Here is a 17,414-nt window from a genome sequence, read left to right as displayed (position 1 = left end):
TATTCACATTATCAACTTGATCATTAATAGATATAGCCTTAGAATCAATAAGGTCCTAAATAGCATTCTTCAAACCATAACACTTGTGAGTATCATGAGCTGGTTGTGACAAAAACAATTTGAATCAAAGGACTTAGGCAATGGTTTACTAGGATCAATAGGATGAATAGGAGGAAGATTAAGAATATGATAATGAATCAACTTAGTTAGTCTTGGATAATGGCCCAAATAATGGAGTATACTAATGATTAGGATAAAATACAAAGAAAAAATTAGTCGTACCTCTAAATATAGTAGCCACTTGATTATTAATCGTAATTGTAGACTTGATTTTTATGAAATTGTTAGGTTTAGAGAACTTGTTTGAATTTATAGTGGTGTCACTCTTATCACTAGACAAAAGAGCCATCCTAATAGAGCTCTTGAATTGATTCACTTGTAACTAGTAATGGTGAAGCACTCAACCTAGATGTAAAAATGAGTTATACTAAAAAAGGAGAATCTTATCCCTAATGTCTTTTTGTAAATTAGACATAAAGATACATTAAATATCATGATCAAGCACAAGATGCGAAATTTGAGCATGCAAATGTTTAAATCTACCAATAAATTTAGTATTCTCTTTAACATTCTAATTACACTACACTAAATATGTTAAAGAAATTTAAGGACCAATATTATTATAAAACTATTGAATGAAAGCATTAGCAAGAAATTGAAAAGAATCAATAGAATAAGGAGGTAGAGATAAATATGATTTTAAGAATCTATCCCTTAAAGTATGTGGGTACACCTTAGCCATAAGCCTATAGCTGTGAGTAAAATCACTACATATAGCACACAAAATTTTAACATGAATTAGGATCTCCCATACCATCATAATTCTCTAGATGAGGTACCTCAACATGTTTGGGGATAAAAACATGAAGGATATCCAAGTAAAGGGGATTATCCACATTACATGTAGGAATATTATACTTTGATTGAGTTAACTAAGCAAGTTGTTGTTCTAAAATAGTAAAACTTTGAACCAATGCACTAATAGTAAGATTAGAAGAAATTATAGTTGGCATAGGTATGCTAGATGATTTAGGAAAATTATAAGTAGAAGGAACATGTAAGGATGTCAACATAGGATGAGAAGGAATGGGTAAATTATTCAAATAAGTAAAATGATCCGCATTGTATGAAGGTAATGAAGAAGGAACAAATTTAGGAGGAACACTCATGGTAAGTGAAAGGCGAGGAATACCAAGACTTGAAGGAGTGGACATTTGGGAAGAAGGAGTCATAAGAGGTGCAGCATATGTAGGTATGCTAGAAAGGGTGGTAGAAATTGGGATGGAAGGTTCAATAGTTGTAGAAGGAGGAGGATATCCTATCTCTTGAGCACATTTTGTCCAAGGCTTAGCATGAGTACTAATAAGGTGAGATATACCACACAAGATAAATAGATTATTATCATCATTATTAACAATATTCTTAAGAGCTTCAATAATAGAAATGATATTTGGATTGTGAATTTCTTGAGCAAGCCAAGTTTCAAACTAATAAAATTCACTAGAAATCTTATCAACTTGCAAAGGATAAACTCTTAAAGTATCATCTTTGTTATGGCATGGGTGAGAAGAGTTATGCTCCATTGTAGGATTAAGATCACTAGTAAATATTTGAGTTCCATAATGAATCCTAGGAAGAAAAGATGAATCATGATCAAAGGAGGCCATGAGTCTAGGACTTCACCTAACAAGAATGGTAAAGGTTGGAATTTGTGTAATTAAGTTCATAAAAGAAGAGATCGCAAAATAAAACCATAATGAGATCTATCCATGAAAATTTAATAAAAAAAATAAAAGAGAGATCTAGCCACACACAAGATAATAAAATCTAACTATATAATATATCTCAAAATAAATGATCTAACTCCAAAAAGAAAGGGGCACAAGTTGGGTTCACCAAAATGTTTAGGGGGCAATGTGAGACACTTTAATAGAACTGTAGATCTCCCAATTATTGCATCCACTAAGCCATTCTAATATGTGTGTAAGAGAAAGTGGGGAATTTCCAAATAATATTCCTCTTATGATCCAAATTAAATTAGCCAAGACCCAAGGGAATAAGGGTGCTAATACTAAATCTAAATGATAAAGAGGAATGAAATAAAAAGAAACATTATCTCTGTCCCTTGATAGGATAATGTGAATGTGGAATCAAACTAATTTCTTAAATAATGTGAATCTAGATGCTATGTGAAGACAATCAACCCAATTAAGATATAAATCTAGGGTAAAGATATGAAAGGAAATAAAAAATGAAAGAATCACCTTGAAATGCATAGAAGAAAAGGAATTTTAGCTCTAAAACTTGTAGATTTGAACTATTTGTAAACTTTCATTTGTAGATCTTGTAATAAAATGATGAAAGGAACAAAACTAAGAAATCTCCCCAAAAATAGAGACTAAAGGATTAGGTCAAATTGGGAAGATGTCCTACAACTAGGTTGACATAGTTTGACAACCTAAAAACTAACTTCTCCAAAAAATTCCAAAAAGTAGGTTCTAGATTCGTAATCCTTTCGTTGTTATTCTAAAAATCAATACAATAAAGAAGGGTTTGGGAATTGGGTATTAATGAGGGTTTTCCTTGTTCAAGCCCTAGGTTAAGTAATTAAAGTTGTAATTGAGAAATGTAAATGTAAATGACTAAAAAACAAGATAAATGTTAGGATTTACCTTGCTTGAAATCCTTATTTGTAAGGATTTCATATGTAAATGTTTTGTAGATCTTGAATTAAGAATTTAGGGTACCTCCAATCTTTGAAAAAGATCTACCATAATCCCATCATGGTGCCATAGATATAAAAGTGCATCAATTAATAAGATGATGAATGATTCAATGTATATCTCCTCTCTTGCTGGCCAACAACAAGCTCAATCTTGAAGAGGAAATGCTCACAAAGGGTCCTTCAATGCTAGATAGAAATCTCCTTTCTTAAATTCTTGAAAATATTGAATACTTGAACTCCTTGAATGAAAAAGCTAGAATATTCCCTTGAGAGAAAGAACTCAGATTACTTGAGTGCTTGAATGAATGAGATATGAAAATGAAGCCGCCAAGTCTCTTTATATATGATTTTTTGGATGGGAATATTTTACAAGCTAATTGAAGAATGGAAAAGAACTAACTAAACCCACCAAGCCTTTCACGGTCCAAGCCCCAAAGCCTTCAAGGACTAGGTGGACTTGGGGCAACCTACTCCTAAACTAAGGTGACTTGGGTTGACTAAGTCCAAAACAAGTCAACCTGAGAAAACTTAGTCCTGGAGATTAGGTCTAGGAAGCTAGAGAGAAGGGTCAATTACCAGAAGAAATAAGGTGGAAATATGAAGAAGAAGAGGGAAAACGAGATCACACATAGGCATATCCACAGTCCAAAGAGGGAATTATGAAGAGGGAGCTAAAAGGTCTTTAAAGGAAAGTGTGTGCGTTTTAAGATGGTACAACCTCCAACTACTAGATAGTTATGGAAAATTTTTGATGAAGATGACACCTCCAACTACTAGATTGTCATGGAAAACTTCTAATGGAGATGGCACTTGAAACTACTAGACTATTATGGAAAACTTGTGATAGAGATGACACCTACAACTACTTGATTATCATGGAAGACTTGTGCTAAAGATGGTACCTACAACTACTAGACTACCATGAAAAACTTATAATGAAGATGACACCAAGGTATATTTTAGTGGCTAATATTCTCAAATTGGCTAATTTTAGAATTTTTTGGCTAGTAATTTGGCTAATAACTTAAGATTTGATACAACCTAAATTGCCATAATTTTATAAAATTTAGTTCAAGAATATTTAAAATTGCTCAATAATTTATTTTATTGTAAAATTTATATTCAAATATTTTCCACAATATTTGTTACATGATTAGATTTCAGTGACCTAAATATAATATATTATTGGATAAATTAAATTGAACTAACCAATAATCATTGCAATTATTAGTCACTTTAGGGATATATCACTAATATTTAGTTTTCACTATTGACTTAAAGTATATTAACAATCCTCATAATATTTCATTAGGTAAAAAAATGTTCAATTTTGGTTTGTAATATTCCACGGTGATTAATGATATTCCTATTATTATTTAGATTCATCAATATTTTAAACAAATAAAAATATGATTCAAAAATAATCGCCAATATTAATCATATTTAGAATGCAAATTTGAGAAATTCGTTAATAGAAAAAAAAAAAAAAAATTCAAAATAATGAAAGATTTGCCAATATTTTATATCCTTTTTTGGAGGTGACTTTCTTAAACTTTACCCTAGATGGCACCTACAACTGCTAGACTATCATGGAAAACTTGTGATGAATATGGCACCTCCAACTACTTGGCTGTCATGGAAAAGTTGTGATAAAGATGGAACTTGAAACTACTAGACTACTATGGAAAATTTTATCTCCCTTGTTTTGAATTTATGTATTGAGTGTACACATGCATACAAGTCAATTGATGGGCTTTAAATTCCTTCTCTATTTATTAATTATGCCTTTGATTATTTCATTCATGTGTACACAATTAATTGTTACTTATATAGAAGAATGTGATTTAATCATTACGAACATAGAGAGAGAGACCAACTAATAGGGGTACCTCCATAATTATATCCATACAGTCACCAAAGCACTTATCAACATCTTTCATTATTTCAAGATCTACACTAAATTGGCTATCAATGTCAACCATCAAATTTTATTTCATCTAGGAAAGAGATCCAATAATTTTTCTGGCTTTTTGAGAAGAATATTGTTGCAAGGTTCCTTTTTTTTCGTGCTAATTTACCCTTAGGTCAATTTTAGACCCTTTTTCCTCCTATTCTTGACATACAAAAAAATGAATCATAGAATTTTTGTTCATGATAAAAATCAAAGAGAAAGTTGACTAAAATGAATTGACATACCTTATAGTTTTGACACGCACTCTCTCTCATTTCTCCACAAGATGATTTATCTTCTGGTTCAACCATAAGAATATATCTCCTATATCTTGACCTTACATTATATTTTTGCATTGCAATTAGGTCTACCCTATAAGTGTTTCCATTTGGATGAACAAAAAACTAAATGATTCTAAGAGCCCCAGTTTGACTTCCAAAAGCTAAAATTTCCTTGATAGAATTGGTATTTGAATCTTGTATAAAAAAGAATTATGCATTGCCCCTCCAATACACCCCTCCTTTGGTGGGCTTTGGGTAGTCTTTGGTAATACACCTAATTTTCTTACATTTTTTATTTATTACTCTCACAACATTTTGAACTAGATGATGAAGTGATTGAAAAATGTGATGGTTATAATGTGTCTCATGTATGGCTAGTTCAAAGCATGAAACTTGGGAATTAGAAATCTTTTATAGTTCCCTAGTTGACCCAATCATTTATTTGATGACATCAAACCATTTTTGGGTAGTTTCTTCTTTAATTGGACCTAATTAGGCCTATGAACAATTGATTGTACTTTTACACATACATAACATGATCACGTTATTTCTAGTATAGTTGTACTAAACACAACATAGTCGTGTTATGTCTAGTATAACACTTTACTCATACAAAGCATAACATGATCATGTTTTGTTAACAAAAAGGTGTGACCATGTTTAGGGTTGGTAATAGGCTTGTTTAACTACCCAAAGTCTTGGGTTTATGTTTTCCCTCTATTTTCTTTGTTTTAGATATTTTTCATCTTCTAAGATAATTCTCATCTTTGAATTTTCATATTTGGGTTTACAAATGGTGAAGTGGGTATCTCTAAAATTACCATTGCACATTTTCTTACCTTTCTAACCATATAAAAAAAATTAATTTTTGGACAAGATTAGAATTGTGAGGTTAATTTTTTATATCAATGCCTTTCCATTCCTCTTAGACATTCGTCTCCCATTTTTCTAATAAGTTTTGACCTAATTAGCCAAATTGAAAATAAATTACATATTATTGTTCTACACTTGATTCTGTGCTCTTTTAAAAAAATACATGTCGATTTTAGCTTATTTTGATGAAAGTTATGCCTAGTGCATGAAGAGGTACTAGAATATCAAGATGAAGTCACTTCAAATAATCAAAGAAAATAAATACTCATCATAAAATTATGAAAACAAACACAACTTCTAAATCTTGCTCTTATCTATCATCCTTCTAGTAGATGGTGAGTATTCATCATCATCATTTGACATAGGCTTACATGCATATCTTACTTCTTTCCTTTGCTTCTTTCCCCTTCTTAGCTTTTCAAGTCCTTATTTGTAACTTCTATCATGGGTCCAAGAAGCTCTTCCCACTCTTTCCTATTAACCAAGTGGGCTTTGTCTCTTAATCCTGAGTAATTTGTTAATAGTTTCATTCTTAACAAAATTCATAACCAAATCCTCTATAGCTAGTTTTCTTCTTGATCACTACAATACTTTCTCCTCAACTTAACATTTTGTAATAAGTTGATATACAAACATGGTTTTCTCTTGGCCAATCCTTTAATCTTGTGATTGAGCTTGTAGATCTATAAAATGATTGAAATCTAGATCTAGTAGAAGAAAAGTATTAGATCTATCAAGTGTGGTTGAGTCAGGTACCATATTGTGGTCCATTAACAAAGATTCAAGGTGGCCTATGCCCCCCTATAATATTTTATGACCAAAAAATCCCACCACTTATATAACTCTCTCATAGATAGAAATTATAAATAAGGTCTTGAAGATCTTCTTGGACCCATGATAGAAATTATAAATAAGGTCTTGAAGATCTAAGAAGGGGAAAGCAATAGAGGAATGAAGTAATATATGCACATGCACCTATGTTAGATGATGATCATGATGATGAATACTCACCATCTACTTGTAGCTCAAGTAGTGATAGAAGGTCTTTGGTGTGCATGTACTTAGAAACAAAATTTTAAAGGATCTTATGAGATCTTAAGGGATCTTAAGGGGTCCTAATGTCCCTTTTGACACACTAGGACCCCTTATGACCCCTTTCAACACATTTGAGATGACAAGTCTCTAGAAGCACTTATATTTGTCAATGGAGAAGATACATCCACTAGATATGCAAAAACTTTATATCTAAAGAGAGGAATAATAAGGGTAGGGAAGGAAAGAGAGAAAATGGGGGGTAGGGGTACATAAGGGGAGTGGGAGAGTGAGATTGTGTGTGTGTGTGTGTGTGTAAGAGAGAGAGAGAGAGAGAGAGAGAGAGAGAGAGAGAGAGAGAGAGAGAGAGAGAGAGAGAGAGAGAGAGAGAGAGAGAGAGAGAGCACAATAAAAAGTAATGGTATAATTTGGATAGCAAGGATCACTCTACTTCATAAATCAAGAATTAAAACATAATCTTAGATATCTCATCTCAATTGATGTCACTTGTTATGAAGCATTATCCCAATTAGAACTCCTTTTCCTTTTACAATACATATTATACTATCAGCGAAAGCTTGTGATGAGGATGGCACTCATAAGTAGTAGACTGTCATAGAAAACTTGTGATGAAGATAACACCTGCAACTACTAGATTATAAACTTGTGATAAAGATGACACCTGCAACTATAAGACTATGATGGAGAATTTATGGTGAATATGGCACCTACAAATACTATATTATCACAGAAACATTGTGATGAAGATGGAACCTATAACTACTAAACTATCATAGAAAACTTGTGATGAAGATCACACATGCAACTACTAGACTATCATGAAAAACTTGTGATGAAGATGGCATCTACAACTACTAGGCTATTATAGAAAACTTGTGATGAAGATGACACTTAAAACTACTAGAGTGTCATGGAAAAATTGTGATGAAGATGACACTTGCAACTACTAGACTATCATGGAAAACTTGTGATGAAGATGATACCTCCAATTGCTAGACTGGCATGGAAAGCTTGTGATGAGGTTGAAATCTGCAACTACTAGATTTTCATTGAAAAATTGTGATGAGGATGGCACTTGCAACTACTAGACTATCATGAAAAATTTGTGATGAAGATGATACCTACAACTACTAGATTTTCGTAGAAAACTTATGATGAAGTTGACACCTACAACTACTAGACTATCATAGGATCTTGTGATGAAGGTGGCACCTCTAACTACTATACTAGAAAAATTGTGATGATATGACACTTGTAATTCCTAGGCTACATGGAAAAAAATTCTCTTTTTCAAATTTATTTATTGAGTGTATACATGCACACAAGTTGGTTGATGGGATTTTAATTCCCTCTCTATTTCTTAATTATGTATTTTTTGATTTCATTTATTCGTACACAATTAATTGTTACTTTTATCAAGGAATGTGATTTTATTAGTGTGAAAGGAGAGAGAGAGAGAGAGAGAGAGAGAGAGAGAGAGAGAGAGAGAGAGAGAGAGAGAGAGAGAGAGAGAGAGAGAGTAGGGCACTTTCACAATTATATCCAACATTCACTAGAGTGCTTATCCACATGTTTCATTATTTCAAGATCTATACTAAATTGGGTATCAATGTTGACCATCAAATTTTATTTCATATGGGCAAGAAATCCAATAATTTGTTTGGCCATTCAAAAACAATATTGGTGTAGGTTTCCTTATTTTTCATAGTGATGTACCCTTGGCTCAATTTTAGACACTTCTTCCTCTCATTCTTGACATACACACAAAAACCAATTACTAAATTTTCCTATGTGATAAAAAACAAAGATAGAGTTGATTAAAATGAATCAAAGTACATGAGAGATTTCACAAGAACTCTTTGTCATTTCTTCACAAGTAGATTTATCTTATGGTTTAACCATAAGAATATCTCTCCTATACCCAAACCTTACATTGTGTTGTTGCATTGTAATCAGATCTACCCTACAAGGGTCACCATTTGGAAGAACAACAAACTAAATGACTCTAAGATCAACATTATGCATTCTAGAAGCTAAACTTTCTTTGATAGATTGCATTTGAATCTTTGTACAAAACTCACTGTGCATTGTCCCTCCACCATACTCCTTTTGTGGTGGGTTTTGGGCAGTCTTTGGTAATACATATATTTTCCTTATAGTATTTTTTTCTAATTACTCTCACAATATTTTGAACCAGACGATGAAGATATTTAAAAAAGTGATGGTTCTAATGTGTCCCTTGCATTGCTAATTCAAAGCATGAAACTCATGATTTAGAAAAAATGATAGTGCCCTAGATGATCCAAACATTTATTTGATGAAACTAGTCCATTTTTGGGTTGTTGCTTCTTTAACTAGTCCTAATTAGGTCTATTAGGCCTTTCAAAAATTGACTATACTTTTACACATATACAAAGTGATCACATTATTTCTAGTATAGTTTTGCTAAACATAATGCAATCATGGTATCTCTAGTATGATAGTTTACTCATACAAAGCATAGCATGATTGCATTTCGTTAACAAAAAAGCATAATCACATTTAGGCTTGGTAATAGGAATGTTCAACTACCCAAAGGCTTGGGTTGTTGTTTTCCCTCCATTTCAATTGCTTTAGGATTTTTTTCATCTTCTAAGATTAATTATCATTTTTGACTTCATCAGGTTTGCAAATGGTGAATTGGGTATCTCTAAAATTACCACAATAATCTCATAAATTTTCTTACCTTTCTAATCACTTTTTAAAAAACATTTGGACAAGATTAGCATTGTGAAGTTAATTTTTCTATTTGTGTCTTGACAGTCCTCTCTGACATACGTCTAACATTTTTTTAATAACTTTTGATCTACCTAACCAAATGGAAAATAAATTATATATCATTGTTCTACCCTTGATTCTATACATTTTTATAAAAAAAGTGTTGATTTTAGATTGTTTTGATGCAAGTTATTCCCAAAACATGAAGAGGTACCAAACTTTTAGGATGGACTCACTTCAAAAATTCATACAAAACAAACTACTTATTAAAAAATTATTGCAAAATACACAACTTATAGATCTCACTCTTACCTATTAACCTACTAAAGGGTTTTTAAAAATACTAAATATAACTACATGTTTTGTGGAGCACACATAAATAACTATGTTATATTTTCAACTAAAAATAGGAATAGTTTTTTGTGAGCATGGGGTTTGACCCTCTTAATCTTATCCATTTTTAAAAAAAAACCTTAGTAGTTTAGAAACTAGATTGAGAGTAATATGATTTATTTTTTACACATTTTCTCATCTCGAGTGCATGAACTTCAAATGGGTCTTCTAATATGAAGTTTACTTGATTTAAGAAAAAATATGTCCACTTATACCCCTTTTTTTCGCACCATCTTGGTGTGCACACCCATGAGTCTTCTAATGCTTTAAAACTAATCATACAACTTTGCAAATTAGATGCCAATTTTTCTAATACATTTATGATGCTCAATTGAGGTGTTTATACTATTTATTTTTCTTTCTCTATATTTGCTTGCATTATGTCCATGTGTAGTGTGATTATGCCTTTTAGCTCCAACATCTACATCTATTGTATCTTCTCTTCTAATTTTAGCTCCTATTCCTTAGAAATAATTTCTTCCATTTTGGTTTCATACTACATATAATGTGAGCTTGTAGGTTATAGGCTATTGATATATTGGTTTAGCTCATTCTTTATTCCAATAGTCTTTCCTTCAATGTCTATAGTAAATTCTATAAAATTACACACAAGTGTCATTACATTGTTGTATCACTCTTTAATAATTCCTTCAATTCTTTAATAATTTCCAATAATTGAACTTGTAATAAGGGAATTTTAGTTAATAACTTTTGAACTATTTCCTCTTCCATTTTCCTCTCTGTATCTTCAGCCAATTTACCTTCTAAGTCTTGTCTGTAGCATTTCTACACTTTATACATGTCTTCAATTTCTTGATCAACGGATTAACTTTATCAATTGTAACATCTGGTACAAATTCCTCAAATAGATTTAAATTTTGTGTTAAAACTCTCTACTAGAACATTTTTCTCTCTGCTTATCAAATCGAGCCTTCTTCTCAAGTAATCTAACATATTTTTATTTCTCCTTTGACCTCTTGAATGTCTATGGATCTTGCTTTAGTATTGTACTCTATATCATCATCATCTAATAGCTACAACCTCTCTTTTCTTCCAGAATTATCTTCCTCTTACATTTAGTATCTTTAAGTTTATGTTTCTCATCTTTCTTGATGTTCTTGTCTTTATCTATATATTTATCATATTTCTCTTCTTTCTTTTCTCCATTTTCTTTTCATTAGTTTTACCTATATTGATTGAATTTCTTGGAGCTTGTAAAGATTGATCATTAATGTTTTTCTCACCGTTACCTTTATGACCTGCATCTTATTGTTTGTCAGTGTTCAACTTATTGTCAATGTCCTCTAATTTTTTTGATAGGGAATTTTGTTCATCAGCTAATATAATATTTTCACATTCAGGTCTTCATTTTTTTAATACTTCCTCTACTATCTGCCATTTTGGTTTTGGCAAGTCCATAATGTGTACAGTAGGTGTAACAACTTGTACAATCTCTTATCAATTTGTATTTCTCTTGTTGGTTTCTATGTTGACACTGGTGTCAACTTCATCAGCTTATTTCTTTACATTAACCTATAATGATATCTCCTTTCTTTCATTTTCATCATTTATCTTGTGTTTCTCCTCATTTTCTTTTTCAATAACTTGTTCAAATTTATCCATTTGCACTTCAGTTGCACTAGGTGCATTACCAATTTACTCATTTACTATAAATGTATCATTGAAACTACATTGACCTACCTCTAAATAGGCTTGTGGCTACTCTTTATTTAATACTTTGTTCCATAAGTCTATAATATCATTTTCCAACATTGATTCCTTATCTACTAATACCATAGTTGTCAAAGTGTTTATTCAAAATACCTTCTTATACTTGTCCAAAGTGATCTCTACATTATTGTTTGACATTTGTGGTACAAGTTAGTTTAATGTCCTCATTCTTATTTCTTCAAATTGATGTAATTCTAAGGTCCATCCTGTTGTTAGTGTCTTATATAACTCTTTTGGTACATTATCCTTCATATCTCTATCATATTTATTGAACTTAAGAAAATGTATAGTAATCATGTCCTCAATCAATTTATTATCATCTTTAATTAGTTTGGCATAATTAGATGCACTTATTCATCTAGCTAGTCATGTTTCAATAATGTGTTTAACAATTTTGGTTGGAGTTTTCAGTATCTTAAATTTCTTCTTCCATGTGCATCTTTCCCATTTTTTATTTCTCTCTTAGGTTATGTATCTTCTTTATCTACTTCAACTTGTTGTGAAGTGGTCAGTGGTGTCCTTGTTTGACTTTGAGTAGTCCTATCATCCTGAACTTTTCATTAAGGTTGCCTCTTTTTTATTACCTTTCTCTTTGGTGTTTCCTCAATGTTCATTTCCTCTTTGCCAATAATAATAGGTGCTTTCATTACCTCTTCTTTTTCTTCACTTTTCTCTACTTTATGTATAGTTGGTAAGGCTAGTGATTTAGTAGGTATGTCACTACACTTTGATATTTTTATTTTTGATGTAGAAGAGGGCTCTAGTAGTTTTTCTTTAGGCTTCTCTTATATCTCTTCTACCTTTGAGCTACTTTCCCCTTTACCTTTTACATATCTTGCTTCCATATTTTATAACAGTCGAAAATATAAGAGGAGTAACTGAGAGGGGAGGGGTGAATCAATTACCACTAAAATAAATTCCATATCCCTTAGATGCCAATACAAATCAAAACTCTGATTAAATTGTATTCTATTGTAAGTTGGAAAACACACATGCACTTAGTTTATACTAGCAAATATTGTAACTTGGTAAACGTCGAAATAACTTGGCAGCTACTTAACATGAAAATCTTTAAGATATTATTTTTGATTAATCTTACTTAATTTAGTTGAACACATATAAATTAAATAGCATGAACACAATTGACACCAAGATTTAATGTGGAAACCCAATTTGGGAAAAACCACCAATGGCAACTAGTTATTGATTTTCACTCTTCTAAAGTGAGCCATATTAGGAGCTAACCCTATTAAAGGTTACAAAACACACTGTTAGGTGTGACCCTATTAGAGTATTTAATTACCCTGTTAGAAGTGGCCTCGTTAGAGGTCTTTAGACACTTCAAATAGAATTGCCACCTTGTTAGAGGATTTACAAATAGTTGTTAAGACAACTCGGTTAAGAGATTTAGATCACTACTAAAATGGTTAGAAAGTAATAATGAGATGAACTAATTTCTAATGCAATTAAATTTCTGATTATAGATCTCAATTCTAGCTTGTATACTTGTTCATTCCTAATTGAATGTATCTTTGTAGCTCAACAAGGATATTTTGTTTATCCTTCCAATTCACTTCCTCTAAGCATCATCAAATTTTCTATAATGTTCCACACATTCAATCCTAAACTTTACCTTATATTTATATCTTACACATTAACAAGTCAGCTTCAATATAACTTAGAATAATTAATATTCATCTCCTCAATCGGCTATTCAAAAAATAATCCAATTGAACTCAATATGCCAAAACAAGAAAATACTTCATTAGATGACCCTACTCAGTACAAATTAACTCAAAATGATTTTCCTATGTTAACCAAGTGAACTCGATAAACACTACATATTCACAAAGTTCTTTTGTAACCAAGTGAGCTCGGTTGATGCTAGTTTCATCCAACATTTCCTTCAATAGCCAAGTGAGCTCAGTTAACACACAACTTTTATAAACTTTTCTTTTTCACCTAAGTGGACTTGGTAGACACTATCTTTTGAACTAGGCAAACTTTGGAATGCTCGACAAACACAAGAAACTATCTTCGATGCCTGAGTGAGCTCGATATATAGTGAATGGAAATGATATGACATTTTTTGTAACATCAAAGACAATACACAATTAATCTATTATTTTCAACAATCTACCTCTTTGAAATTGATGGCAACACAACATGTCATAATACAATGAAATTTTTAGAGCAAGAATAAAGTAAGGAACATATCCTTAGTTTCATTCTAATTCTTGTAATCAACTAAAAATGGTCATCTAGACTATGAGCCCCCTTTCTAGAATTTTTGCTTAATTTTTATAATGGTTATTTTTGTCAAATCCTCAAAAATCTTTTTAGTTGATTATAACCTATGGTATGACCACTTTATCCCAAGTTCATGTTTAATTAAAAGAACATGTCCCCCTTTTAACTAAATAAAATTTCCCACTCATCTCTTATCCTAAGTGTGCACACATAAAGCATTATTAATTTATTCCTATTTTAGAAATAAAAGAAAAGGCATTTTTTTCTACACATAAATACACAATTTCCTATGTGAGAGGAATCTTCTATTTTTAAAGTAATTTTAATTCTCCTCCACACATTTTAAACCCTCTCAAAATTTAGCCATTAATTGTGATTGGTTAAGATGCTTGTGCACATGGATCACTCCCACTTTCAAACTCCAACCTTGATTAAATTCATCTAGCCTCTTAATCTCTACTATCTATTTTTCTTTAAAAGGGAGGGCTCTCTCTACATTCAAAAAATCTTAGTCTCTCATACTATTGTTATGTTGCAAGTTTTCTTTGTGATTTTGGAGACTTGGAGCATTTTTGCATATTTGCATTTTAGCTTAGCTCTCATTCTACTTAGATTATGGCATAATTTTTAGCTTGGTTTCATTTATTCTTTATCTTAGTTCTCTTTTTTAGCTTGCATTTCATTTAGAATAGCTTGTATTTGCATAACATTTTATTCTAGATTCTTGGATATTGGCACTCTTGCCTCTACTCTTTGAATCTCTTGTTCTATGGTGCACCGTGCAAGGGTTGCATAGTTTGGTTCATTTGAGATCCACCATCTCATAGCCTTTACACATCATAGATAAAGATCTATAAGCCAAATCTTGAGGCTCCCTCTTCCATGGGTTCTCTCAAGAATAATGGTTTATAGAAGCGTGATACTTTTATGCACATATTTTTGGCACCCACAGTGGGGCTTGAATCAAGTTTTTAGCTCCATTTTCTTTCATTTCCCATTTCTAGTTTTTTTATAGAAGCATATTGGATCTAATCAAGTGGTTTTTTAGATTTATCACTTTGGTTTTAAGGCTAACCCATATGTAGATTGGTTTGAAGGCCAAAATCCTAGGTTTTTGAAGATTTGATCATGTCTCCTAAACCACTTGGAGTTTGGTTCTTAAATTATTTTTGTAGGTTGACTATGTGTCTAATATGTCTTAGTTCAATTTTTAGATCATTTTGACTTGATTTGTGTTAGTTATGAATTTTTATTTATTTTTCATTAAAAGTCATTTCTGGTCGCAAATCATCAATTTTTTCAGAAAACTTCATTTTTAGAAAGGTTTTTGAATTCTACAACGAGTAATTTCTTTGTGTTTTTAATTTTGAGGTTATATTAAGGATAAAAAACTTGCATGTCAAAGCTTCAAATGCGCAAGGGCTACTAACACTTGTTTGCAAGGCTACCCAATACATAGAAACCCAAACTTGCTTGGTTTTTTTTATTTCATGTGTGGCATCTACTAGTTGTTCTTTTTTTGTAGGCACATTAAACTTGAAATTAGGATTCCTTAGTGATAGGAGAGTATGCTCTTCACCCTTGTGGTGAATTAGAAATCTTGACCCAAATTTGGATTTCAAAAGCAAGGGGGTAATTGAATCTTCTTGGTGTGTTTGGGAGAAACAATCAAGATAGGAGAGTATGCTCTTCACCCTTGAGGTGAATCAGAAATCTTGACCCTTGAGAGTGGATCCATTTTGTGGTAGTTAGGATCCTTTAGAGGGCCTACTCTTAGACAACCTAAGAGGAATGAGCCAAGTGAGGACAAGGTAATACCTGGCTCTTCTAAACCACTATAAACTCAAGGCTATCAAGGACACAAAACTTTGGTAGATGTAGTGTTTTTCTTCACTTAGTGTGATCACTTATGGGATTTTGACCATAATGAGATCACTAGGCAAGAACACTTAAGGTGCTCTTGTGAACACGAGCTTTATTATCCACCACAAGGTGAGGTGTCCCTTAATTGGGTGCAAGAGGAACATTACAAATGAGAGCCCTTTCTAAACACCTTAGGTTAGTATCTACCCTATTTTTCTGCTCAACTTCTTGGTTCAAGGATCGATCCTAGTGGACTACCTAGATCACCCAAAGATTTACACTTCCCATATGTGTTCCCTTGGTTGTGCTTATGGCACTTCCATGACAAAGCCAATATCTCTTGTGGGCAACCACTTGGTGTGAGGCAAAGGAGCATCAAGTGTGGGCCAAGTTGTTGAGTAATGAACCATGACTTTTAGGTAGATATTACTTGATGTGTTCTTGAATTTGCTAGACCTGTGGAAATATTTTGAACATACACATGACTATAGTTCTAGGAATTTCTTTTAAGACATCACATATGCTTGTATCATCCAAGGTTGCTTTGCCTCTTGCTTGATTGTTTGAAGACTGCTCCATGTGTCACTATCTTGCTTGGAAAGAAATTGATTTTGAACATCAAACTTTCTATGCTATCAACTATTGTCAAACTTTGTCAACCAAGTCAAAGCATCAAGTCTTAACATTTTTCTTTTTGTTTCTTTCTAAGGGGAGTCTCATCATTTGATGTTTCTTTTCTATGTCTCTAGTGCTTGAACATGCTTAAAGTGACTCTTTGGTCTTAGTACTCTTGGTCTTTCTATCTTTATGGTCTATGTCCACTTGCTAGTTATCTTTTTTCTGAAACGGTTACCTTGATTTCTTGACTGCACTCTTATGTTGGAAAAGTTGTTCACTTGTCACCCCACTTGCTCTATCTACTTGGCTATTTGGCTTTTTGCGTAGATCTTGACTTGAGTCACTAGCGTTGTAAGTTTCTTGGACACTTTCTTGACAAGTCACTTTACTCTATCTTTACTATTTTGGCAAGTGAACACTCTACCTCTCTTGTTTGGACATCAAGTTATCTTGTGTCACCTTCTTAGCTTCCTCTAGTCTCCTTCATGCTTGATTATCTATCTACTACTATGGCATTCAAACCTTGTGCTACCAAACCTCAACCAAAGCTAGATGATCATGATATCCTCCATACCACTAAAGAGTTTCAAGATCAATATGCTTGATACAAAGAACTAGCAAAGACAAATGATCTTTCTTAACTTCATTTCTCTAAGCATCTTATAGAAATGAAGTCTAAACTTGAGAAAATGTTAGAGGAGAAGATTTCATTCTTAAATGAATCTCCCTTAAGACCTTTACATATACATGGTTCATCTTCTTCAAGGTCTACATATTCTACTCCAAGACATCAAATGTCTTCATCTTATAGATCTAAAGATCTCCTTAGAGAGAAAGAAAGTGGTACCTTTTTTTAGCC

Source organism: Cupressus sempervirens, chromosome 2 (assembly GCF_028749045.1).
Source record: "Cupressus sempervirens isolate cs-2001-9-10 chromosome 2, ASM2874904v1, whole genome shotgun sequence".
NCBI lineage: Eukaryota > Viridiplantae > Streptophyta > Pinopsida > Cupressales > Cupressaceae > Cupressus > Cupressus sempervirens.
This window is presented reverse-complemented; position numbering follows the sequence as displayed.